This window comes from Crocodylus porosus, unplaced genomic scaffold (assembly GCF_001723895.1).
Source record: "Crocodylus porosus isolate Cpor-Errol unplaced genomic scaffold, CroPor_comp1, whole genome shotgun sequence".
In the NCBI taxonomy this organism is placed as follows: Eukaryota; Metazoa; Chordata; order Crocodylia; family Crocodylidae; genus Crocodylus; species Crocodylus porosus.
The window spans coordinates 7,782,259-7,794,543 of record NW_017728942.1 but is presented as its reverse complement, the minus strand read 5'-3'; the positions used below and the strand labels follow the sequence as shown (position 1 = coordinate 7,794,543).

The following is a 12,285-nucleotide window of genomic DNA, read 5'->3' as shown; positions in this document are numbered from 1 at the left end:
GTGTAGACTGGACTGCAGTGCAGAATGAACTGGCCTATTACAGAGAGATGATCTGAATGCTTGTCCAGTGGACTTTTAAGATTAGACCAAGGCTTTGATCTATGCATTTCCAACCCCGTCTATATATCTAGGCCTTAGCATTTAAGTATTTACCACTCTCTAAGGATTTGTTCTTCCCCTTTATGGCACTGACACATTTGTGGTCAAATAGATATACTCATTAGCGACATCTGTTTACAAAGGGAAAGAGCTGCTGGCAAGACTTTCTGATAAGAGACTTTGGAGTTCACTCCCTTCTGACCCCAAATACCCAGGCTTACTGACCTTTGGGTCATGCCACCAATAAACTGCAAAGCTCATCTATCCTCTCAAGCACTTAGAAAGGGAATATGGTTAAAGACTAGTACCTTCAGAAGCACAGGGTATGCTAATTTTAGTTGGTTATTGAGGTTTCTATGCCACTATAACAAGCTCCTGAATTTATCTTAGTTTCTGTAGAAGACCGAGTGCACTGTAGTACAGACACCATTGTTAAGCATCTTTATCAAGTAGAAAGAAAACAAAAAAGATAAAGCAAGCTTAAAGGACTTCTCCCATCAGTCCTACCTTAACATGTAGCTTCTAAAATATTTGGTGAAATTGTACATTGTGTTACCTCTTAAATCTCTGATCTGAAAAACATCAAAACAACACACAGAACAATTCTGCACTTTAAAATTACATTTAGTGGGAGCACAAAGCAATTAAACAAGAGTACAAAAGTATAATGTAAATTAAATAAGTTTAAGACGACAGATGTAGAGAGAACCAGTGTTACTTCTCATTTCATTCTAGTAAGTTTAGCAAACACATGCCACTGCTGCTAGCTTGGTCTTGTGATTTTGCCAAACAAAGCAGAGCATAGCCTGGACTCCACCTGCAATTGCCAAGAGTATACAAGATTTTATGGAACCAGCTAAATCAAAGAACTGCCATTTTGACTCCTATTAAATACAATTCACATTTTACTAGTGCTGTAAAACCAACTACATGCAAGTTAAATAAGGCATCATGAACATCAAGCTCTCAAGAACACAGTTTAAAAACATAAATCCAATCCTGGGAAAAAATTCTAAATTGATGCCAACTAAGTAACTCAAGAAACCAAGCACTTACAAGACTGAAAACAAGTTCCCAAAACTAATCATTTATACCCAAACTCCACTCTACTAGTAAATGGGTGTTTAGCTATGCGTCTCTAATTTACTAAAGCACATTATACAATTAACCCTCATACAACTCTAGCAATTTATCAGAGCAAATCCATCCATTTTAGCATAGCACTGCTAACAGCGGACATTTCTTTTGGCAAAGCACTCTAAAGCCATTAGACAATGTGTAGCATTGTTCACATGGGGATGGAGTTGTCAAATAATTTGTTGTAGTAAGCATTTCACTAAAGCACCAAGAGATATGCAAGCCAAAAGGGACGTGCAGAAATTTACTCAACATAAATGACAGTTAATTTACATTTTAATTTAATTCCCCTTAAAGGCAAAGTAATAGGCCCCCTCTTCCCCCATGACCAGATTGGCTTTACAACCAGAAGGAAAGCCCCTGAAAGGTTTGCTCTTAAATGGAAAGTACTCAAATTATATCCAAATGTCTTGCACCACTCTTGGAACAGTGGGAGATTCCCAGCTTAATGTTTAATTTCTTTATCCCTAAGAAACAACGTTATTGGGTTAATAAAAAAAAAAAATTCAGTTAAAATTAGATGCAACCAAAAAAATCTGTAATAAGCAGGTCACTGAGCTCTAGCAATAGGCAGGCATTATTAGCCAGTCAGTCTGTATACACTCTATTGTTCATTAGGACACATATACACAAGCTTGCCATTACGAGGAGAAAAAAAAAGGAGGGCAGGTGTCTGCTGCACAACAGCAGCTCCACAGCAACTTTTACCCCGTGGCAGATGAAAGCTAACCTGTGGTAAATTAGGTCTGAGTAAGAGGTGGCTTTCTGTGATAAACTCAAGACTTCTGAATTGTTAGCATGAATACCCATCAGACTGTAGTGCTTCTTCATGCTTTCAGATCCAGGTGTCAGCAATGCAGACATGTCTTCATCTTGGAACTATTTTTCTTCAAGCTTCCTCTTCAGACTGAGGATTGTGAGGTATGTGAGACTGTACTTTCTGCTACTCTAAGTTGCTCCCCTGTCACTAGGGGAAGCAGGCAGAGCATACCCACGGTTAGGACTCCATGGGTCCCAGGGTCACTATACAGGAACGTGGTCCTTGTTGAACCAACGCACTAAAAAAGAAGCTTTCAGGGAATAAGTAGATCTTTCACCACATGCTGCAAGGCAGATGAGAAATGTGACTTCCAGCTCTTTCAAGTGTGGGGCTGCTAAAGCAGGGCTGCTGGATTGTAACAGCAACAGTTGGTGCCACAGAGGTTAGTCCCAGTGAAATGCTAGATGTACTTAAAGGATGTTAATCCCAACTAAAAAAGTCAAGAAGCTCAAGCTCCTTCAGAGCATGGAGGTCTTTCAGTGCTTCCCTGGTATCTTCCATGTGCCAAAGTAGACAAGGCTGTGAACCACAGAGCTAATCTGAAGCCTAAAAAAGATAGCTTGGTATCACACTCGATATCACTATTATGAGCAATGAAAGAGAAGAGGTCACAGCTAGTACCAAAACACTGAGCACTATACAACATCCTTGCTTGCCTACTCATATCAGTCAAAAATGTGCTAAATGAAGCAAAACCCTCCATTTGGTGCCCAATTCAGGTCATGGAGTCTCCTTGAACAGGGAACAAAAGAAGCAATTAAGATTTTTGCTCCAGAGGAGAGGAATCCACTTTTGAACTCTGAGGAGGAACAAGACTCTTTTCTTTAGGGGCCTTAACATGGATGGTGAGAACCTTTATTTCTGGAGCCACCTGAAGCTGAGCTCAGGGGCATTTCTGTACACTTCTGAATGTGGGCATCCAAGAAAGTATTAAATGATGTTTAAAGTACACAAGTAGCAGGGGAACCACAGGAACAACATTTTATTTTTTTAAGTGTTAGTAGCAGTATACCAGAAGTACTCACATAGGAACAATTCTGCATGAGTGTGCAACTCCTGTGAAGAGAAGCTACCCACGAAAACTAAAGATGGCTCTCTCATTTTGTTAAAAATTAAAAGCTCTTTTCTGACTCCTTTTTCTTCAAGGGCTGGAAGGGGGGGGCGGGGGGGGAAGGAGGAAATGAGCCTGAGAGAAACATGCAGGCCCACTACATCAAACCCAGGCAATAAAATATCTCAAACCATACCATGTTCCTATGTGAGTACTTCTGGTATACTGCTACTAACACCATATCTCAAACCACATCAAGTTGGACCGCACAACTTATGGCCAGTTTTGAAAATTTTGTCTTCATAAAGTCAGCTTCTCAGGCAATGTAGACACAAAACACACCTTGAGCAGTGTCATAAACTGAAGCATCATGGAAGAATTAGTGAACTGGCAATTTAATTAACCTTTCTGTAAGTCTGGAAAAGCCTTGCTGGCCCAACAGTGATACAGCAATGTTTAAGGCAAGGTAATAAAAAAGGCTAAATTGATTGAGGAAAAAAAATGATCATAAAGAAAACAAATCGAGAGGAAAAAAAACTTAGTTAATTCCTTTATCTCCAAGTTAATAGAAAAGGTTTCATTAAAGCTCATTTGATGCAAACACTGTGTGAATTATTCCTCAAACCAAGAGATCACTAGAAAGATGCTCAATTTTAAATATTGTTCACCTCTGTTAATGCTATAAAAAGGCACTATGGTAACAGATGGGCAATTAAGCAGAAATATGCTGGTCAAGCTTTAAAGTTACGCAGCATTAGCTAAACTAAACATGTCACAGAGGAGAGAATGTTCCTAATAGCAGTTATCGTATCATATCAAATAACCCATAATTATAAAAAGGCAATGTTTCCCTTGGGCAGGTTTCTCAGGTCATGGGTGAAACTTTCAGTTAGACTTGACTCCAAACTAACCAGTGGCAGAGCAGTGACATTTCTGTTATAGCATATAAAGATTATCAGAAGACCAAACAGCTACAGTTCCACATCAGGATTCATGGAAAGACAGTATTATCTTAACTCACTACAGTTGCCACTACAACCAAAGCAGGGAACAGAAATAAATAGCTTAGATTAGGATATAAATATTCAGATATATGCATTTGCATCTTACAGCTATCCTCAAAGTGTCAAAATGCTGCATTTTCACCTCTGCACAAAAACTTCAGTCACTATGAATCCTAACTGATTTATGAAATTAGGCTACCCACAACAACAGGTCTAAAACTGCATTAAAAATTCACCAACTACAAAGAATTTCTCAGCTACTTAGGTAGCTGCTGCTATCATCATGCACTCCCTATGCTTTCAACCAAAGAATAGCAAAGCAGATATCTGAGACCTGGCCAAACCCAAAAGAAGATTTTATTTGGCAAGTTAAACTTGTTTCTACTCAAAGTCTGAATGCATCATCTTCAACCAAGATCTGCCTTGAGGAAATTGAAGTTGCTCATCAGGCAAGTTCCAAAGTGAGAACAGCTAACATGCTTCTGTGTTCTCTATATACAGTGCACAAAGAAACAGTTTAAGTGAGGGAGGCCAAATGAAAGTTTGGCCCTCTGCCACTTTTCATCTTCTTTGAATGCTGCAGTTACTCCTATTGCAAAACCTAATTTTACATCCGATTTTAGTTATGATTTTTGATTACGTGCTTCAAGCTTTTGTTTTTTTACTTCCATAAAAGCACAGTGTATTATTAACCTGATAATTCACTTCACAAATCACCTAATTTCAAGGGTGATGCCAGCAAAGAGACAGCTGGCACATCTCAAACCTTGGCTTACAATACGTCAGCTAGATATCTACAGCACACACAGGATCAAGTACTCTGTTTCTCAGGATGCGGACCTTCAGAAATATTGCATCAGGAGCTGGACAGTCCATAAAAGCGAGAACACTGGTTCACGAAAAATGTCATGGTCATGGCATTTGCTTTCATTCTGTCCTAAAACAAATCCATAACAAGTCCCCCACGGAGTGCCCTCTCCTGCAGGCCATTAGCCTCTCTAAATCCCTCTCGTTGGGCCTGTTCCACTCTGCCTAAATAACCAACTATTCAGTGGGGTGGAGAGGGACTAAATGTATGGCCTAGTGATTAGTACACCCATCTGAGATGCAACAGACTCATCTTCATTTCTCTGTTCATGACTGATGTCGCATTGTTTCTCTCTGACCCAAAATTGTATCCTGAGCCTAAGAAATCTGGCTGCTGACACTCTTATTGAAACTCAAAAGTTTTCCCCAAAAGTTCTGAATTTCAAGTAATAATGTCTTCCCCAGAAAGAAAAATTCCCAAATAGTCCTGATCAAGAGCACACAGTTGCCCTGCTGCACCTTACATCTTCATCTGAAAGCTGGGATCCATCGAAAAAGAGTACTTGTAACACAGTATCACTTTGCAAATATGCTAGTATCCTTACAGGGACTCTTCTACCGTTTCATTTCCCTCCTTCACAAGTGCCTGAAATTCTATTGTGTTATCTTTTTGGTAGTCACCAGGCCTCCATGATCATGACATACAATGCCCTGCTTGAGATGATGACAAAGATGTATCAACCCATCCCTACTAATCCTGTAAAAAATTCACATTTCTTTAACAACAAACCTGACGTAAAACCCATTGCTACTTATAAGTTTCTTGAGGAACTTCTCTCTCCCATCACCCTTGAGAAGAATTGATAATACGAGGCTAATTCCACAAAGACTATCCTGAGAGAAGTAACATGGCCAATATCAATATGCTCCAAGTCCTCTTTGAATCAGATTTTCCTTCTGAAAGTCATGTGAACAAAGAGGCCGAAGTTCCTGAACAGGGCACCAATGAAACCTACAATTTGCTATCTTGTCTTAGTGTTCTTGGCAAAAGTTCTGCTGTACCCAAGTTTCATTTTGCCTCAATGCATGCAATTCTTTGACTGCCGATACTTGGAAAAATCTTGCTACATGCAAATTTAGTTCAGAAATCCATAAAACAAAAGTATTCCTTATTTAACTTTTACAGCAAGAAAGTTTTATCCATTCTTTGTGAAGCACTGAACAGAGTCCATAATAGCCTCTGAAAGGCTTAGATGACCCAGTCCTAATACTTCCTTGTCTGACTCCTGTACTCATGAGAGAAGCAATATTTAAGCAATATCTTTTACTGAATAGTTGGGAGAGATGTCAGACAATTGTGTTTTGGCTACAAAATGCCCTTCCTCAGCTCTGTGAAAGAAGCAGATCTAGCCTAAGCCAAATACCAAGGAAAACAATGACTTTTGTTTAACTTCATTATGCAAATGAAGATGATCATTTAAAAATGGGAGAGAGAGCAATAGGACTGTGGAGCAAAGAGAAATCATGAAGAGCAAAAAGCATAGCAACATGTTTTGTCACATTTCTTATCCTTGTGACCGCCACCATAATTTGACCAGTGAGGTATAAGGATTACAGAAATAGATACTGCACGTAGGAGCAAGGCCAAGAACAAGCAAAAAAAAAATCACTAGAACAGTAAAACATATTTAGAGTTTTGGTTTAGCAGCATCTCTCCTTGGAGACATCTTACCAAACTCAAAACTGCTAATCAATGATTCTCTTCCTAGTGGGGCATCACTATCATCCATTTTCATGAAGACCAACTGTTGGCTATACAAGATGGCAGCCACGCTATAAATAAGTTCAGTAACTATACTGACATACCAGTATAATAAAAAGTGCTACAATGGACTAAACCACCAAAACTTAAGGTACAGCAAAAATTACTATGACACAATGCAATTCAGAAGCAGTAACACAGAAAGGTCTTCAGGACTCTGCGCGTATGTGAAACAGGCTGAGCCTTTTTGTATAAGGCAGGATATAAACCTAAACAACAACAACCATCATTATTATCTTTGGGTTTTAAGATTAAGACCATAAATTACAACAACAACAACAAAACTTAGTAACACAAGAATTTCTGTTATGGTGGAATCGCTTCTAAAGAACATTCATACCACAGATGTTTCGATGCACTGGAATCAGTTTATTTATAACAAAAAAGCCATCCAATTATGATCTTAATCCACCTTTACCCACTTTGCAATAGTTTCAATAACCTTCTTACAAGTCTTTTATAAATCTAAAGATGCTGTTCTTAAACACTTGTTTACTATCATTCAGTTTCTGAAAACTTCTAGCAAGACATCAGGAACATCTCTGAAGTAACAGACAATGCTCCCTTTTCAATACCTCCCACTAAATTAATACACCTGATTTACTAGTCAAATTATTTTAAGTAGCCTGGTTAATCAACACTGTTTTGATGGAATTACTCATATGCAATCCTTTTAATTTAAAAACACAAAAAGACTCTCAAAATGAGAGGTGGTTGGGTTTTTCTCCTTTTAAATCCAGACAGTTAGGAACTGATTAGCTGACAAGACTTTGTTCTATGGGTGCAACTTTTAAAAAACACTGCCTCAGAATTTGAGAATGTAAACAAAATAGCTTTCAAATTTTAAATACCAGGGTTTCTTAAATGACAAAAGCTAATCTATTTGTTCTTCTATATTAAAACCAGACTACTGTGCAGATATCAACATGTCCAATGAAAGCCCCATTTTACGAAGTCATATCACATCTACAATAGCTTTTGCATGATAGGCCTGTTAGATGCATGCCCTTTTAAATTTTCCAAGCCACTAATAACTTTGATTTACAATTAAATTAATGCTCATTTATAACAACTCTGGTTCAGATTTTTTTTAATCCCTGGTATTTCCAAAAATATGGTTTATATTATAGTGTACTAATACAGGTGGCATACACTCACTGTTGATATTACTGTACAGGATAGATGTCCTAATACATAAGGCTCAAGAGTGCCTGTTATGCCACTGCCAAGAGACAGACAATCTTCAGCCCATCATCTTATGCCTCTCTGAATGAGTTAGTCTGTAAGCTGCCAGCATCACAGCAAGACAACAGAACTCAAATCCCCACTTCCAACCCATCTACTACCAACCAGACAGTAGGTGACTGATATCAATATTTTAAGACTAGGAATCCAATGTAAACCAAAACCATATTTGGAGGATCCATGCCCATTCCAACAACTGTAGATATAATTCAGTTGTGCACACAGCAACTATTTATAAGTGAGGTGCACATATCCAAGATCAAGCAACTAGTGTAATACTGTATGAAATACTGGGCCTCAAAATAAGCTTGCTAATAATAGGGTCTTTGGAAAGTCTCAACATTTCTAGTGATCTTACCTGCTTTATTCTTGAAGAGCTTGAATAGGTGATTAAATGAAGTGCTTGAGCATACGGTATTGTATTGAAATACTTCACAGGATTTGCCTGGGCCACAGATTATTTTCTAAAGAAAAGGAAAACCAAGTATGATTAAAAAGAGATTAAAAATCAGGTTTGATTAGTTTTCCTGCCTCATTAGTTAAGACAACTTTTCTACAGCTGGATTACAGAGTATTTTTTAACACCATGTCTAAAAAAAAACAAAAAAAAACTAAACCACATGTGACACATTATAATTATTTAGCATCTTGATACAATTTGCCATGCCAAACTTTTTAGATTGCAACGAAGAATATTCTGTGATCACACTTGCTTTTTTTTTTTGCTTTTTTTTTTTTTGGGGGGAGTGAAATATTAAGAACACGAGTTGAGAACAACGGTTTCTCGCAGGACCTACCCTAGTACATGTCTTAAGATTTTTACAGACAGCTGATTTACAGTCTATAGCCTCACATTGCAGTGAAGATAATAAGTCAAAGTTTTGCAACCATTCAGCAAGATCCTTCCAAAAGCAACAGATAGATCTACCAATTCTTCCTATTGCTTACACTCCCCATTTCTTTCATCTGAATGAAGACATCCCTATGAGCTTACCATCATTCCATGCAAATTCAAAAAACTATCCTGATATCCAGAGTTACAAATATAAGGCAGATTTGTATTTTTCTAAAACATGGAGTACATGTTCTTGGCAAACAGTTATTGCAAAAAACATACCAAGTAGAATGAAACTACTCTTTACACAAAGAATGTGTCAAGCTGTAAAACAGATTAAACAAACAAACAGCCTAAGAATCTGCTCTACCATGTCATGCAAGTGTCTACAGTAAGCATTTCTTTTCAGGGCATGTTTTAATAACTCAGGTGACAAAAATCAATATTTAGTGAAGTACAAAAGCGCTGACGTGGAAAAGGAAGTCCTAGTTGAGAAGTGATTTGATGGAACTCTGGGACACTCAAGGACAAACTGCCTTGTAGCACTAACATAAATAAGTTATTTCCTTAAAACTGCACAGCACTTATATGCAAATCTGGTTTAAAGCAATGATGTTTACAAAGTACATATTTATGTCTATGTGAAATTACTGCAAAGTGCAGCACCTTAAAAAAAGCGACCGATGGGTAAACTTTCTGACATAAAAATGAACAATACCGGGAGATTTTCTTCCCCCCCTTTATTTCAACACTTATAAAAGAACACACAGTTGAACCCACAAGAAAACACTCATACAAGCAGTGTTATCATTTTAGTAATACACACTGTTAACTTTTTGCTTTATATAGGCAATCCCCTGAATCATGGGGTACGATGTGAGAGATCTAGTCAGGTACCTAATGAATCCACTTGCGGCTGACAAACCCAATTCGAATGACACACCTTGTTACAGACACCACAGATCTATGTCCTGAGGCCATTACACCAAGACCTTCAACACATATACTTAGGTAAGAGTATGGAGAAGTACAGGCTGCCCTAGACCTACTATCCCTGCTTCAGACCACTGAGACAAGAGTCCAAGGGCCAGACCTTCAGTGCCTCAATGGTTGTCACTTCTACCAGAGAGCAAAAAATGTGAGCCCTGCTAACACCTCAGCAGGGTGATGTCCCTTAGCCTTACTCCAACCAAGCAGTACCCACGAGGCATGGGAGGCTAGGGTTTTGAGGCACCCTATGCTCACCTTACTCTGGAGGCTGAAAAATTGTGGTATTTTATAGGCGCTACCCCAACACAAGTAGCTCCACCACATTGCCACTGGGCCCTCCAGTTGGGTTCACAGATTTCATAGACATTTGGGCTGGAAAGGACCTCGCAAGATCATTGGGTCCAGGCCCCTGCCAAAGGGGCAGGAAGTCAGCTGTGGTCAGATGACCCTAGCAAGATAAGCATCCAAGCATATCTTAAAGGTATCCAGAGTAGGTGCCTGCACCACTTCTGGAGGGAGTCTATTCCAAACTCTGGAGACTTGGACAGTAAAGAAGTTTTTCCTTATGTCCAATCTAGAACAGTCTTCCAGCAGCTTACTGTCATACCCAGAACCAAAACCTGTTAAAAAAGATCAAGATATTTTCATTTTTTATAAGCTTCTGAAAGCTCGTGAATTGTTTTATAATATGCAACTAAGATAAAAAAGTTAAGCAACCAACAGAGAAAATTAACCCCAAACAACCACAATATTTAACCAAGTACATTTGTAGAGACAGTAGCCAGCACAATTAAATATTTACAACCAACCCACATTTCCTGTACACAAGGCTGAGACGAGATCTCATATCTGTTCATCAACTATTCTTGGGAATGGACTCTATTATCTAACTGGCCTTGTACGCGGATTGCAAGAGGCTGCCCCGGCAAGCTCAAGGAACTCATTTTGGAGAAATAGTGCATCAGTAGCTTCAAGTAATACATGCCACTTGGTTCTGGAGAACAGGTGTTTCAATATCGCCTTTTCAGAGTTTATCATCATATTCCTTCACCTTAATGTGTCCACTGGGCTGGGCTGTGCTGACGGTGCAGCTTTCCTGGCATGTTCTTCAAAAGGAGCAGAGGGCAGCTACCAGTCCATTCCTGCTCGACTCAAACAGTACCCGCCAAAGAACAACAAATTGATCCGTCTTCCCAGCCTCTCCGCCCGCTTCACACGGAAACTCTCTTCACTTTATTTTTGTGAATGAGGGAGTACAAAAGATAACATGCTTCCCACGCGATAGGGGCAAGCTGTCACTTGCATACCAGACCGAGTCACTACTTGGAGGAAAGTAGCCTAGAAGACATCCATGCTCGGAGCGTCTTGCGCTTCCATGCTCGTTCCGTTGGGTCTCCTCTCTCCGCCACCATGCCAGGCACGGGCCTACTGGCGGAAAGCACGTGGCTGCCCCCAGACAGCAAGCAGAACCCAATGATGAGGAAAAGAGCGACGAATGACCACCGCTCGATGCCCCCAAGCCGCCACACGCGACGGTGCAATGAAGACTGGCGAAGAAGAGGCGGCGCAATGTGAGGCAAGCTGTGTCAGCTCAGCTTCCTCGAAGCTGCGGCTATCCTCCGGCCCGACAGCATGTGCAGATGCCCCCAAGCCAAGCGCTCGGCTCCCAGCTTCATCACGGCCCCGAGACCCCAAGAAAACGCACGTCCGCACCAAGGCTCGGGAGGCAACTGGCCCCTGACCATGCCAAGGAGGGAGCGCAGAGGAAGAGAGAGGACTCCCATTCCCTCAGCACCCACCCCCGGCTCTGGCTGGGGCTGTCCTGCATAGCCCCGTGGGGCCTCAGCCTGTCCGACTGCGGGGAGCTCACAGCGGGGCACTGCCCCGGCCCCGACCGCCGCCCCGCAGGGACGCCAGTTTCCGCGCCGAGGGATGGGGCGGGAAGGGTCCCAGCGTTGCCCTGGCAACCGCCCCAGCGAGAACATACCTGGCGCGCGCCTCCCGTTGCAACCCCAAGCCCCGCTGACACCGAGGCGGAAGTACAGCCCCCAACATTCAGCGAGTGACGCGGCGAACGACCAATGAGAGCACCGCGGCTGCTGCGAAGCGGCTAATCAGCGCCTCCCAGGGTCGGGCGCAGGCTAATGAGGACGCTAGGGCCGGAGCCCCGGGGGCCTGCGGGGGAGGTGGCCGGCCAATGGTGCGGCGGGAGAGGCGTGGTTATGCAAATCGAAACGAAGACGGGCAACTTGGGCATCAACACGGCCGAGGCGCGGGGCAGGCGGGGCGCGCGGTGCATGCTGGGCCGGGCGGTGAGGCACCTAACGGCCTCTCCCTCAGGGAATGATAGCAACATAAATGCGCACACGAATATATAACAAATAACAATAAACAAATACATTAAAATTCAGTTCAATTAAATTAATTTAAAAATACCCCTCAGAGTTGAGCTGCAGTCCCTCAGTGCCAAGCTGA

General features: G+C 41.2%; 1 protein-coding gene across 1 annotated transcript in view; it reads right to left on the bottom strand.

Moving 5' to 3' along the window:
• Nucleotides 1-11,889, bottom strand: part of OSBPL2 (oxysterol binding protein like 2) — a 57,951-nt gene extending 46,062 nt beyond the window's left edge. Inside the window, exons 1-2 of the mRNA XM_019548225.1 lie at nt 11,798-11,889; nt 8,344-8,449 (exon numbers count right to left, since the gene is read on the bottom strand). The gene's annotated coding sequence lies outside the window, so the exon portion shown is untranslated. The remainder of the gene's footprint in view (nt 1-8,343; nt 8,450-11,797) is intronic.
• Between the last annotated feature and the right edge of the window lie 396 nt (nt 11,890-12,285).